Here is a 16,118-nt window from a genome sequence, read left to right on the forward strand (position 1 = left end):
AAGGCTCCTCATTCATTGTATAGAGAACCTAATCATCTGACTCAGACTTTGTAGATCATAGCATTGTTACTGTGATTTTTCTAGGTGCCTAAAAGTTAGATGTGTCACAACACCTAAGTCCCTTTGTGGATCTGGGTCTGACTGCATATGCATCCTTAGAAATTTTGGTGAAATGAGCCATCATGTCAGAGCAGTTCACTTTAAAGTATCGCTCAGCATTTTGAAAAAGTAAGTTTCAGGATGAGTAAATGGACAGCCCACGCCTATATTTAATATGTAGTGTCATGCTCATTTTAGATGTTTGGGGACCTGGATTCTTTTTTATTTGCTTGCTTTCATTTTTGTAGGTAGAAGTCCTATGCTATACGTAGCGAGTGTCCTACATCATTAGCAGAGGCAGGCCACCTATTGCACCATCTTATGCAGAATTAACCTCAAAGACAACTTATTGCCAAGAGCATTTCCACATTTTTCCACAGTCCAGAACTGGACTTTTCTACAGAGTGTAGTAAATAGTAATAATAATGCCTAGCTCTTATATTCGGCTATTCTTCAGTAGATCTCAAAGTGCCTTACAAAGATGATCATTATCCCATTTTTCAGATGCAGCTTTTGAGTGTGCTTTCAGAGGTATTCTACTCACCTTTTCACAATGTGTCCTTTTGCTACTTACCTTCTATGTACATAGCAAAAAAGCAACCATCTACCCTTATCTGACACACTATCATTTTCCAAACATGTGCAAATCCATTATCTTGCTATTGTTAGAATTGGCAGGACTGCTGAATTCTAAAATTTGACTGTGTAATATCTTACTTGCAAATAAGTTGTGTGTCTCTTTGTTTTTACACACTCACACTAGAGTATTAAGGATTGATCTTCTGGGATTCTAAGCATCTTCTGTGCTGTACTGAACTCCATCTTCTGTGCTGTACTAAGCATCTTCTGTGCTGTACTGTGCTGTACTGAAGTACTCCTTTCAACTCCAGCATTCAGTAATAGCATGTCACTATATTAGGTCTTTAAAATGTCCATGAAATATGTTCATCCAATGGATAACCTTAAACATTGTATTTTCCATTAATGTTTTACATAGTTCATTTTCTGTCCGAAATGCCTTCTTTTGATACCAGAATTGTTCTGTGCAACTTTTAAGGTGACAAGTAATTATGAATTCAGAGGAAAATATAACCGTCTTTTTTTCTATGATTCTGAGATAGTGATAGGAAAAGAAGGGAACTAAACACTGATTGCTTTGACTACCAATATGTATACTCCTTTGTTTCCTTCAACTCTCAGGAGTTACTGCAGTTCCACCAGAAGTGTGTAAATTAAAATCCATTTTACTGAATGTTGTTAGCTAACTCCATTTTAAAACATTTACTCTGGGGAAATTAGATTTGAAATACATGCTTCCATACAGCAGGATAGAAGTGGCAAAAATGATTAGGGGGCTGGAACACATGACTTATGAGGAGAGGCTGAGGGAACTGGGATTGTTTAGCCTGCTGAAGAGAAGAATGAGGGGGGATTTGATAGTTGCTTTCAACTACCTGAAAGGGGGTTCCAAAGAGGATGGATCTAGACTGTTCTCAGTGGTAGAAGATGACAGAACAAGGAGTAATGGTCTCAAGTTGCAGAGGGGGAGGTTTAGGCTGGATATTAGGAAAAACTTTTTCACTAGTAGGGTGGTGAAGAACTGGAATGGGTTACCTAGGGAGGTGGTGGAATCTCCTTCCTTAGAGGTTTTTAAGATCAGGCTTGACAAAGCCCTGGCTGGGATGATTTAGTTGGGTTTGGTCCTGCTTTGAGCAGGGGGTTGGACTAGATGACCTCCTGAGGTCCCTTCCAACCCTGAGATTCTATGATTCTATGATTCTAAGTGGTTTCTCCCCATCACTTCACCTGCAGAAATATTACAGATTTGAAATTCTGTACTTCTAAAGCATATTTGTGGTTATACATGGAGATCAGTCATATGGTTAGAATATAAAACACAAATAACACTATTATAAATACATCAAAGACAACAGTGAAATATAATAGTTACTTTTTCCTGGCATACTCAAGAAATGAACAGTATGTCACTATCAATGCTACCTGTTTCAATAATTTTGTGAGGATGGACCTCAAAAATTGGCAAAATATTTATATTTATCCTCTTGATCTCTCTCTGTTGAAACCTGGTAAAAAGAGCTAGCTTACTTTTACTTTGTAAGCCTGAAATGTATATTCATGAAGTAGTTCTATAGAGAATGTTTCATGTGTTAATATTTATTTGGAATAAAGTGAGAAAAAATCATAACAATTTGGAATGTGAAAAAACTCAGTGACTTTCAACAACAAAAGTAATTTTTTTATACTCAACTCTCTTCAGTAACTACTTGCAAACTGGATGCTGCTACTGAGTATTCACAGTGTGATAATTTATTTTATTTGATAATAACAATATAATTAAGTTGAATCCTATACAATGGTAAAGTTTGTATATGTTATTGATTTACTTAGACTTGTCTGATACTGGTTAATAAACGTAAGTTAAATTGGGGATGGTATTTTGTTTGTTTTCTTGTAATTATAAATATGCTATGTGTTTTAAAATATTATAGAAAAAGTAAGTGTGTGAGTAGGTTGGTAAAAAGAGCTTACAGAAGCACCAATTTAGCCATACTAAAGCAAATGTTTAAATTTAATCAGGAGATTGTTATGTAGTCTTTAAACATGTAGGATCATATCTTATTTCTTCATTTCTGTTTACCTATTTTCTCTTAATGAGAAAAGAGTGAGGTTGTTAGGTACGCATTACAAGCTGACAGTTACTGATTAAATAGATGTCGTTGTCACTGGAGAACATGTCAACGGGCTAAATTTAACTCCCATGTAATTCTGTTGAATCTGGCTAATGCATCTATTTGCCCTTTTTTCATTCCTTTATCTAGTGGATCTAATATATCACAACTGAAATCATCTTCCTCTTTCACTTCTCAGGCCATTTCATTTTCTTCTACAAAATTCCTTCATTGCCTTCCATACGAACTACAAAGTTCTCATTCTCAACACCAAAGTTCTCCACAATTCATTGTCTGGCTATGCCGAAAGAAGGACAGGAGACATGTGGCATGCATTTTAATCGGGCCACAATTTTACTATTAGATGTCTGGGACTACCTGGCAGATAACAATGTACAGTTCAGGTAGCCCCGTGTTAATTCCATAATTACCCAGGATGCTTTTACCAGCTCCCCCTCTTTTCCCATCCAGCTCTCTCCAGAAAATCCACTGCCAGGACCTTACCATACCCAGGGTGGGAGGCTTCCACCAGCTCCCCCTCTTTTTTCCCTCTAGGTTCCTCCAACAAATCCATCTCCAGGACTTTATCCTCCACCCCCCCTTCCCCTCACAAGAGGGTTAAGGTAGGCTATAAAAATGAGGGTTTAGCTCCCTATCATACCAATCACAGGAGTCCCTAACCACCCCCATTCATTCCTTTAATGAACGCCTCTTTTTAAGTCCTTTTCCAAGCCATTTGTCTGGTCACTGTATACCTTTTCTATGGAGTACCTGCACTGGACATCTGCTACAAGGGGGCACCAGAAATTAGGTTGGCTGCCTTCTCCTCACACCCAGTCGGATTCCGAGACATCCCCTAATGCCATCTTTTATGTCAGTTAAAAACATGACAACACCTAAATCGGTTAGGTGAACCCCGTCCTCCTGAAACAACTCTGCTGCCCCATATATTATGCCAGGATGTGAAATTACTGTCCCTTTTATGGTCCCAAGGAATTTGGCCTCCTCCCTGTTCACACATCTCCTTTCCTTGTCCATCCTGGGGGGCGGGGAGGGAGGGGCTCATGGCTCCCCACCAGACCCTGTGCTGAAGTATGTCTGACAAAATAATGTTAACTCCTGGAAAAGGTTCAAGGATCAACCCTAAGTTCAGCCCCATGTTCTGAGCATTAGTTCCACCCCCTTAAACATTCCGAAATTGTTTTCCCCAAGATGCACCACAATTATATCTGCCTGAATATGTAAACCATGATGGGACAATGGGAATCCACCCTGGGACAACCGGTATGCAACCACCCAGCCAAAAACCTTCAACCTAAAAAGCCACTGCAAGGATCAGGGTAATCATTTAGCCTACTGACAATTGTAATGGCAGAAAGGTGATTCAAGATTGTGGAGGACGCCAGTTGATAGGTTGCCGGTAACAGCATGTATCAGAGCACCTGTTCCTCTGTAATGGGCCATATTGTTGATTGGCCTTCCTGATCATGAAATCATTAAAACTTCTCTCATAGCTCTGCCATATGCGCAGATCAACTGATCGCCGCACCACACTGACAACCATTCAACGCCAAGGTTGCACAGCGCTAGTGCCATCTCCCCAGGTTCCTGGCTGGCTCCTGGTGCGAACTCCAGAAATTTGTGGACCTGAAAATGAGACAAGGTGTGGGCTATGCCATTATCAACCCCAAAGAGGTTATGAAGCATTGAAATTCCCTGGAGCCTTTCCAGGGGCCAAGCCTCGGGGGGAAAACCCACAAGTTGTCCACAGGCAATTGGTTGGACGGCCCTGCCACTGTACCCCAAATTTATTCTTGTGGAATTATTGTCTTTAAAACATGGGCAAACCCCACCCCAACTTTAATTATTATTATTTTACATAATGGGGATAAGAACCCCCATTAAACCCAGCCCCCAAATTTTGACCCATCAGCTTTGCTGTGGTAGTCCCACAGGAGGCCTTAGCCCATTCCACTTTAACCACTTTGCCCCTTTTTGTAGCAGTTTTCATCTCTCTCTCTCCCCCCTCTCCCCGCCATAAAGCCCTGTTCCCTTCATTTGGCCAGCCAGCCCAACACTCCCAACTCCCCACTTAAAGGTGCAGGGCGGTCATTCCACAGCCACTCCTATTTCCTCCTACTTCCATTACTGCTTCCTCTCAGCCAATGACAATCCACACATAATTAATATTTACTTTAAACCAATATAACAATCAAACATAAAGAACCTCTGTCTACCGCTTTGTATATCTGACTTCTATTGTATGCTTGATGTACCATTATCATTTTAAAAACAAACAAAAGGAACACATACAACAAACTTTTACCTTCCAGTGCTATCTAGGACTCCAATAGATATTTTAACTGACAAATATTTCCTGCAACACAAAATAGACAACATTGCAGATACTTTTGTAAATGTTGAATCTTTATCAGTAGCCACTTTATTTATGTTTGGAGTATAGCATTTGAATCTACATTAAATTTCAAGCTCCGTTGTAAAGGTATTATTTTCCTCCATGTTGATTCCTTCCTGGCTAGCTAAAAACAATAATGTGTTTCTTTTTAAATGGTCTCATACATTTCTTTACTTAGCTGTGCGTTAAAGTCCTCAAATCCCAAAACCTTTGAAACTTTTGTGATATGTTAGACAGGTTTCTTGTAAGGAGTGAAGACCAAGGAATTTAATGATAGATATTTCAGCTTTCATAGCTATTTTCTGTTTGTTCTCTCAAGGCCACTAAGAGATAGTATACTATAAATAGTGATTTCTTTTTCTTTCTTCATTCAATCCTTAGTTAAACTCCTACATCTCAAATCATGTGTAATTTTTAGAGAATAGAGTCCAGTGTTTTACCATATAAGTTACTTATAATAATTCTTGCTGCTGTTTATTATTTTATGTTTATTATTTTGATATTCATGGTTAAAAAACTTTCCTTTCTTTCAAATATTCTATTCAGTAGTTAGCATGTTACTAACTTGATTTTTTTTAAATTGAATAAAAACATGACAGATGCTGCTGCCAAAAAAACGAACCAAACCAAAACAAAAATACATTCAAACAATGGAATGCCACCACAGTGGTTAAGTAACAACAACCTTTGTTTTCAGATCTGTGACTGTCAATGAAAAAATATTTGTATAAAATGTAGATGAAATATAAACAAGGAAAACAATATTTTTTTCTTTTAGAAGGTAAGAGTTTTTATGTTGTCTACCCCTGTATTCTTTCTTTTTTTCCTTTAACTTTGTAATGGTTTTTAATTATTTTTATGAAACATACATGCTGCAGGATAAGCATCCTGTAATTAACATAAATAAATACATTTGCAACAAGATAGATTGCACTTTTTATTTGGAAATTGGATACTTTTTCATCTTAAAAGTAGACATACCCTGAGCATGAAATACTTGCTTAACCAGATCTGCCTTTTGAGATCTGGATAATGTCCACTTTTTCAGCGCAATTTCAGATAGGACATTGTTTTTCTTTTCAGAATTGTCATGTTGTATGACAATATACATAATGTTGTTTGGAATAAGGTTATAGGGAGTCATAAGATACAGCTAAAAATGAAACTGCATGGAATAATGCGGTGTGATGCAAACCTTTATCAGGAATTAAAAGACATTTCACAGTCTCTTTGAAGATATGGACTAGTTATTGTGGAATCAATTTTCAGTGCACAGCATAGTATGTTAAACCACATAATCTTTGCAAATTTGGGAGAGTGTTCATTGTGTTGAAAATGCATCACTCTGCATACATGCAACTGAGACAGCCACAATATTTGATTTACAACCATACTCACTTCAACATATTTTAATATAAGTAATAAGTGTGGGATTTTCTTTTATTTAAATAAGAATGTTTCTTAATATGAGTGCAATAACTAGCCAATGATAAGGAGGAAAACCCCCTAATAGCAATGTGTTTAAACAAATTGTTTCAGCTGTGTTTTTGAATATAACAGTTAGCATTCAAATGCCATGGAGTGATGTGGCCCAGGAGTAGAAATGTGTGATAGTCATAAATATTTTAACAGAAGTACAAAAAGGGATTAAATTTACAGAGAATCTACTGCCTCTGCTGCCACATGAAACTTTCACTTATGAACATGACAAAATGTGTAACTAACAGTCAGTATATTTGCGGCCTTTGCTAAACTATTGTCTCTTCTCTACACTTCCTGTTAGTCTCTGATCTTGTAATGGGATCTATGTGCTTGTGTAGAGCCCCATTGAAGTACAGAGGGTTCAACCATGCTGGTACCATTGTACGAAGTGTGGTTAGTGCAGGGGTTGGCAACCTCTGGCACGCAGCTCGCCAGGGTAAGCACCCGGGCGGGCCGGGCCAGTTTGTTTACCTGCTGCGTCGGCAGGTTCGGCTGATCGTGGCTCCAACTGGCCGCGGTTCGCCGTCCCAGGCCAATGGGGGTGGTGGGAGGCCGCGGCCAGCACATCCCTCGCCCGCGCCACTTCCCGCCGCTCCCATTGGCCTGGGACAGCGAACCACGGCCAGTGGAAGCTGTGGTCGGCCGGACCTGCCAACGCGGCAGGTAAACAAACTGGCCCGGCCTGCCAGGGTGCTTACCCTGGCGAGCCGCATGCCAGAGGTTGCTGACCCCTGGGTTAGTGACAATATGATAGGCAGGGGCTAAAGAGAATTCCCCTTACCCAATTCTAACTACTGGTTTCCACACACACTAGGAATTGTTTTGTGTGCGGCCTTTTTATACTGGCCATTCACTTCTTCTAACTGTCCTGTCCTGCAACCCTCCACAACCTTCCCTGCAACTTATGCTTGCAGGGACTTGGTGTTGCCAGCCCTGCAGCAGTGCAGGTAGCCCTCTCCAGCTTTGTTGTCACAGCCACACTTACTCACTTATGTGACAGTGGGGCTGCAGAGGACTCCATGGGATGCCACAGGAGCCATTCATCAGCATGGCAGCCTCCTCCTCAGCCGGAGCTCGTCCTCCTCTCCTCGCAGTGCTTGCTGGAGGAGGTCTCTGCTCTGTTATCAAAACCTCCACATTATCTGTATCTCTTCCTTGTCCCTCAGCATGAGATGTGTGAGGGACAAGGAAAGAATTTGAATAATGTGGAGGTTCAGATAATAGGGTTTCGGATAAACATGAGTATATTGTATTTGGTTTTTTTGTTTGTTTGTTTTTTCAAAAGAAACGTAGGCACAGAGAGGTGAGCCGGCTTGGCCAAGGTAACATAACAACTAGGAATAGTATACAGGTTGCCTGTCGACTAGGTCCAGAGTGCTGTCCAATCCATCTTACTATGCCCTCTATGATCAGACGCACACAGGAAAATATGATGGGACCATTAAAATGGTTAGAATACATTGCATCACACATACACATGGGAGTTATGCTTTCTCCCATGGTGCCCCTCATGCCTGGGACAACCTCCCTGTAAACATCCACAAAACTCACTCATTTTCCTTAAAACTCTCCTCTGTCATGAGGCCAAAAAACCCCATTGAGAATGGGTTGGCTATTTGTGTGCAGAAATCACAGCCATCTGTGCTGACCATATTGTTTTTTTGTTTCCTTGTACTCTTCCTTTTCTTATGCGTGGATTGCAAACTCTTTGGGGCTGGCACTCTCTTTTGGTTCCATGTTTGCAAAAAAATATTGGATTGTAATATGCAATATGGAGAGAAGTTCAATAATAAAAAAACCCATCTTCTAGATCTCTTCAGGAGGCTAGAGGAAAACGGGATCTCTGATTAAGAGGCAGACTGTGGTTGACTTATTCATTTTGTCTGATCATGAATCTAAGCCTGTCTGAACCTTGGGGACATTATATATGCATTTTTAAATAAAGAAAAAAGTTTACTAATTTAGGCTAGGTCTACACTAAGGTGGAGGGGGGTCGACTTAAGATATGCAACTTGAATATGTGAATAGCATAGCTGAAGTCCGGTGTATCTTAGGTCGATTTACCTGGCCATGAGGATGGCAGCGAGTCAACTGCTGCCACTCCCCCATCGACTCCGCTTCCGCCTCTCACCGCGGTGGAGTTCCAGAGTCGACAGCACAGTGATTGGGGATCGATGTTATCGCGTCTACACTAGATGCAATAAATCGATCCCCGATAGAGCGATCACTACACACTGATCTGGCGGGTAGTGTAGACGTACCCTTAGTTAGATTGACTCTACCACAAATGTCATAAAAAATTATCAGCTCAGGCACAAAATTTACATTTCCATTCTTTCTCATGATGATTTATGATACGGAAAAAAACAATCAAACACCTAGTATATTTTATTTGCCTACCAAACATTACTTGCCCAGAGTGATTAGAAATGTGCATAGCCAGTTAAAATTAAAATTAATGTGAAATTCTGAATGTTGGATGATGCCAACAACATCATAATTTGATGAAGCTTGTCTTAATGTGAGATTCTTTTAAACAGTTACAAAAATATTGTTAAAATGGAGATCTCACTATATTCTGCAGAATTGGTTTTAAAAAAAATAGTGAAGGCCCATTTTTGTTTATAGTATGGTTCCGTTTTGACAAGTGACTGTGAAGAAATGGTACATTCTTATTTAACAGACCTGCTTGTTGTGTGAATTCAGAGTATTTTAGTAAGTGAAAGGTGTAAAAAACAGCAAGAAAACCTATTTATTACCTCTGCAGAGCCAATGTAGCTAAAACAACTGGATTTTATTTCTCTTTGTGAATCATCAGCAGAATTGTTTACTACATTCCAACCAGTTACGTCTGTATAACTTCCCTGAAAGCAATTGGTTTATGCAGGTGTCACTTGTAGCAGCATATGGTCTGCAGAGCCTTTATTGGTGGGGGTGATGAGCAAAGAGGAAAATAATAGAGTCTACCTCTCAGACCCTGGGTTAAAAATTAGAGGTTGAAATTTGGAAAATCACCACAAATAAACCTGGTACCCATAACTGCTACTTATATAGTTACTTGTTCAGGATAAAACCACATTTAGATAAGGATTTTCTAGAGCTGAAATGACTTTCTTGCCATAGATTTGAATATTTTTAAACTTGGATGCATAGGAACAGATTCAAATCACTAACAAGCTCTATAGCAAACATTTTCAGAGATAGTGGAAATTCATGTTAAGCATACCCTTGTTGTTTAGCATGGTTAAACAAAACTGAAGTCACTGGTTTCTAACACATGGCTGTCAATGTTGCACATCTTTATTTGCTTCTTTTTTGCTGAAAACATCAGTGAGAACAGGCTACTTCTGTCATTTCATGTCTGCATGAATAGTCTGCTAAATCTGCTTTGTGACCACCATGGCCAGCTCTCCTATACAAAAAGCTATAAAACTTTCTAAATGTTCTACAAATTGTTTCAGTTCTTTTTCATGTTGGTTGGAGGAACACTTTCTTTCAATTGTGGTGTTGTATTACTCCTGTTACAGTGATTCCAGCCCATGCTATGAATTAGGTTTTGTGGTAGCACTTTAACTTATACCACATTCTATTATGCTGTCAGATCTATTATGCTAGGGGGACAGTCTCACAAAAGAAGTGCAGGAAACCCCATTGAATTGAATGTTTAAAACTAGATTGGGCAAAGCACTTGAAACTGCACTGTGGGAAACAGTCCTTCATTTGCAGAGAGATGGACTGGATCAGGGGTCAGCAACCTGTGGCACGCGACTCACCAGGGTAAGCACCCTGGCAGATTGGGCCAGTTTGTTTACCTGCCCCATCAGCAGGTTTGGGTGATTGCAGATCCCACTGGCCATGGTTCGCCGTCCCAGGCCAATGGGGGTGGCAGGTAGCCACGGCCAGCTCATCCCTCGGCCTGCGGCGCTTCCCGCCGCCCCCATTGGCCTGGGACGGCGAACCGCGGCCAGTGGAAGCCGAGGTCCACCGAACCTGCCAACGGGGCAGGTAAACAAACTGGCCCAGCCCATCAGGGTGCTTACCCTGGTGAACCACATGCCAGAGGTTGCCGACCCCTGGACTGGATGATCTTTTAATAGTTATCTTGTATCTATTACCTCTCTTCATCCAGGATGAATTCATATCACATAAGTACTCATTATGCACTTGATTCTGCTTCTGCTGACATCTTTGGGTATGTGAGTTGTTCCTATATATAGGAATATAGGGTGAACTCCTGGCTCCATTCAAGTCAAAGTCAAGTTGACTGTGGAGATAGGATTTCACACTTGACATATTCCATGTGAAATTTATGTATATATTATGATTTAAATTAGTTAATTAAATTAGTGAGCTCACATGATTAACTAAAAAATAATAGTGATTAAAAAAATTAAATTAAATTGAAACTCAAATGATAGCTCTTATGCCAGACGCACAACATGATAGTTACTTTTCAACAGTTGGACTGCTTGTTCACTCTTTTCCTTTTGTGATGCTGACAGACCAGCTCAGACTAGAGCCATAGGCCAATTCTCTTGTGTGTGAATAGCAAAGGAGTTAAATATATTAGAATATGTTCAGGCCAATTTACTTGTGTGTTAATAAAAATCAAAGGAGATGTTAATATTATTGTTTTCACCTATCTATAACCTGTTGTTTACTATTACACTACATTAGCATTATGTATCTCTGGTAATTAAATAACCCTAGATCAAATTATACATTAATGTAAGAGTGTATTCAGGTGTTAAAACTTCATGAAAACTAATGGAATGTTACTTTTATTGTTTTCACTTCTCTATTCATATTATAATGTAATGGCAAGCATTTACATTATGTATATCCCTAAATAACTCATCAAATGCAAATGAAAAAAGTGCTAAATTCAAAGCAACTGGCCTTTATATGTGAATACAATCACTTGATAGATTGTTGTCTGTGAAAAGAAGTTATAAGTACTGATTCAAAGAGAGATCCTTTATCTCTGGACTGTTTGGTTTCTAACAGGGTAGAATAACTGAACAAGAAGACAGAGATCCCCAGAGTTATTCCGAGTAGCCCTGAAAAGACTTTTTAGAAACTGGCAAATTACTACATCTCCGCTGTCATTTTGGATTTACACATTTGACTCATCTATTATATTTTTTCTTGTTTTAACATCTTAATAACTCTCATTCATTTTTTCTTAGCTAATAAACCAATAGTTAGTTTACTATATAATTGGATTCCAGCCTCATTTTTGGTGTAAGATCTGGAATGCCAATTGATTTGGGGTAAGTGATTGGTCTCTTGGGACTGAGAGAAATTGGATGTGGTGTGGTTTTTGGTTTTAATAACCTTTTATCACAAAATCCAGTTTTGTTACCGGAGAGGTCTGTGACTCCATGGTAAGACTGATATAGTGATCCAGGAGTCGACATTTGTTATTGGCTTGGTGAAATCTAACAAAAGTATATAACACTAGTTTGGGGTGTTTGCCCTTGTTTTCTTACAGTCTGCCCTGAGATAGGTGCTCACAGCTGTGAGTCACTCCAAAACCATGTGACACCCTTCATTCAACTTGAACCTGCTAGAATTGTCTTCAATTTTCTTTTTAATATTTGTATATTTTGCAATGATGCCAAAACATTATTTTATAAACGTCACTTATTCTGCAAGTTACAGAATGTAATAGCCATATTTGAAGGAAGAAAATTAGTGCAGCTGTATCCCTTCAAGTTTTCAGACCAAACCTGAATTTATTCCAGAAATATTGGTCAACATCTCCTTCCTGGTAGAATCTGGCTTAAGAATGCACTGTTGGAACTTTTTATTGGCTTCCTGTGATAATCTAGTGAAACAGGGCTATTTTCATATAATGAGATAAATTATCAGAGACTGATTTTGACATTATAATGAAAAGGGCTACTAATGATGACAATATAATTCTAATATATTTCTATAAACATTACTATAGAATTGATTACCATAAGATTGTGACATGATTACTACAGGTTTTTAGTGACAAAATAACATAAATGGACATAACATTTGAACTCTGGGGCTCCTTTCCATTGGGATTTTATCACCTATTGCTGGAAGTTTTGATAATTTGGACTATTTTTACTTCCTGAAGCTAAAATCAAGAAAAGTCCTATGAACAGTAAAGGAAAGAGATTTCAACAAATGTGGTCTAATGTCATTGTTAACCTTTTTAATGTTCATGTTTACTACAAGTCTACCTGTACCATGCCATCCCTCTCAATCTTCAGTGTACTAATTTTCTTTTAGGTATAGAGACACAACAGCATACAGTGAACCGCTAAAATCATGCTATTAAAAATCTATATAAATGTAAATGCTGATCATATAAATCTTGGGCTGTATGTTTGATATAAACAGAACTGTCATCACTTACTTTGTAGTCACCTCTTGTACAGTACATGGATTATGCTTGTTAATTCGTAAATGGTATCCTTCATCTCAGTACCTGGATGCTTTACATGAATTTAAAAATACAAAATTCAGAATATACAGGGTTAAAATATTCTGTCTACAAACCTTTGCAAACTCTTTCCCCAAAATGATCTAGATGCTAAATTTGACCAAACAGATACATCTTACACCACCTACTTCAACTCACCAATCAAAAGCTTTGTTGGACTGCCAGATGGAGTAGATTCCAAAAATACAGATCCACTACTGAGAATGACTTCCTACCAGTTCTGGAGTCTTGAACTCCCGTATGCTAACATTAAAAGTATCCCAGTATATACTAATTTCCCCAACATGGTATAAGGAAAGAGGCAATCTTTTCAATAACTGACTCTCAGACCTGACACCAGGGCTGCCCAGAGGATTCAAGGGGTCTGAGGCAAAGCAATTTTGGGGGCCCCTTCCATAAAAAAAGTTGCAAAACTACAGAATATTATATTCTTGCGGGGCCCAGGGCCTGGGGCAAATTGACCCATTCCCCACCCCACCCCCCCCGGGCGGCACTGCCAGGCACAGTTTTGTAGATCAAACACATTGAATCATAGTTGGAAGACAATTAGCCTACACAGAATATGGAGCTCTTGTGTATGCTTGTAACAACACACCTACTTGATCTAGGTCAGGGATCAGCAACCTTTGGCACGTGGCTCGACAGAGTAAGACCCCTGGCAGGCTGGGCCAGTTTGTTTACCTGCTGCGTCCTCAGGCTCGGCCAATCACGACTCCCACTGGCCGCAGTTCACCATTCCAGGCCAATGGGGGCTGTGGGAAGTGGTGGCCAGCACATCCCTCAGCCTGCGTCACTTCCTGCATCCCCAATTGGCCTGGGATGGTGAACCTTTGGCCAGTGGGAGCAGTGATCGGCCAAACCTGTGGACGTGGCAGGTAAACAAACTGGCCCGGCCCACCAGTGGGCTTACCCTGGCGAGCTGTGTGCCAAAGGTTGCCAATCCCTGATCTAGATTTTCTTACTTGTGCTTTGAGTGCAGGGGACTGGACTAGATGACCTACTGAGGTCCCTTCCAGTCCTATACACCCAAGATTCTATGATTTAGTGGAGGCAGGGACTCAGTGTGTTTTTTTGTTGAACCTCTGAGTTTTCATTCAGTATGTGCTCTTTTGTAGTTTAAACCCTATTAAAATTATATAAAAATAATGAACTGTGACCTGGAGAAAACAAGAAGCCTGCCCAATCTAAGAAATCCACAATAGCTACTTCTTTTTTAATTCCCTTTCCCATCCCTTTGCACATTCTTGAGCTTGATCCTGAAATAGCTACATTCAAGAAACTTTGACAGATAGGGCTCATTGATTCTCCTTACACATTTATGCAATTCCATAGACACGCAAATAGATTTGCTGATAGAATGAACATGCAGCAAATGGTCTAATCAAGAAGAAGAAGAAATAAGCTTTTGTTACCTACCATTAGTTTCTATAAGTCATTCCTCAAAGTGATGTGGTAGCCTAGATTTGGTCAAAAAAATAAATTGGATTACTTTCAAAGGGTTTCAGATGAGAACACTATGTGGAATCTTATAGCTTGACACCTCCAGAGTCCACTCCTGGCTGAGAAGAAAAGAAACTTTGATATTCTTAACAGTACCACTTCTAATTCACTTAGTTCACTCCCAAATCTGTCCTTATGATGGACATACACTGAATATATCTATTAATGCCCATTTCAGATGTAGACTTCTGATAGCAGCTAGAGCTCTCTTATTCTGACAGTCACTATTAAGACAATTAGGCTTAGACATCTCTAAAACAATTAAACAACATAGAAAGTATTTACCAAGAACTTCAGAGACCAGTCAAAAAGAGAAAAGGAGAGAAACAAAAAAGAAAAAAAAGCAATCATAGTAAAATCAAGTGACTTTATGCTGGCAGGATAATTCATTTTGACCTGATCTATAACTTCCAAATTAGGCATTGTTCATGGAACACCAAGTTTTTTGTGGGTTTTGTTTGTTTGTTTTTTACTTTTAATCAGCAAATATTGGTTGAGAAGAACATACATAAAAGATTGACTACAATCATTTGTGACATTTCAATTCCATTGTAGACTTCCTGGTGAATTATCTAACTGAAAACTTAATTTAATAGAGTGGCCTGAGTTGAAACACTGGCTCTGAGACTGTACAATTTTCTTTTGAGGTGGAGGGGAAGGGCATGGGAAGACCCATCTCCAGGTCCAAATCTTATGGCTCAGGTTCAACTTTCCTTTCTGTGGACTTCTGTGAAGTCTAGGTACTTATGCAGTATGGTGAACAGAGATCTACAGATATAGAAATCTGCAAAAAATTTTGGACAAATTGTTTGTTTGCTAAAAAATGCCATTCCAGTCAACCTGCAACTATTTGAATATTTGACATGAATTTTCTAAATAGCTTTGAACATTTTTTTATGACTTAGCTGCCAGGTAGCAGCCTTCTGTGTAGTCTTTAGCCCAGTGGTTAGAGCATCCACCCAAGCTGTAGGAAACCCAGGTTCAATTCCCCTCTCTTCCTGAAATACACAAGGGTTTTGAACTTGGGTCTCCTGTGTGATGTGGCCTAGCCACTGGGCTGAGGGATATCCTGGAGCATGATTCCTTTGGTCTCTCCTGGTGAAGCTGTTCCACTTTTTAGAATTAATTAAATAGCTGTTAGCATAGGGACTTGAACTGGGGCCTCATACCTTTGGGAGGAATATTCAAACCATCAGGCTATAAAGGCATTCTTACACACATTCCCTGGCCCAATGACTATTCATTTCCATTCATAGTGGCAATTCATGGACATTCATGAGACAAAAGTTATAGGGAGACCACATCCTCCTCTTCCATCATCACTTTATGTCATAGAAAACATGTTTCATCCTACCCAAAAACAGATTTTTTTGAGTTACTGACATTTTTGGATAATGACAGGTTTCAGAGCGATAGCTGTGTTAGTCTGTATCAGCAAAAACAACAA

The 16,118-nt window shown here is 39.4% G+C and overlaps 1 long non-coding RNA gene across 1 annotated transcript; it reads right to left on the reverse strand.

Moving 5' to 3' along the window:
• Positions 1-4,270: 4,270 nt before the first annotated feature.
• Positions 4,271-14,669, reverse strand: LOC120397142. The gene is made up of 4 exons (XR_005593682.1): positions 14,588-14,669; positions 13,085-13,163; positions 5,116-5,166; positions 4,271-4,436 (listed from the first exon to the last, which is right to left on the reverse strand). It is a non-coding gene; the product is annotated as an uncharacterized LOC120397142 (long non-coding RNA).
• Between the last annotated feature and the right edge of the window lie 1,449 nt (positions 14,670-16,118).

This window comes from Mauremys reevesii, linkage group 1 (assembly GCF_016161935.1).
Source record: "Mauremys reevesii isolate NIE-2019 linkage group 1, ASM1616193v1, whole genome shotgun sequence".
Lineage (NCBI taxonomy): Eukaryota > Metazoa > Chordata > Testudines > Geoemydidae > Mauremys > Mauremys reevesii.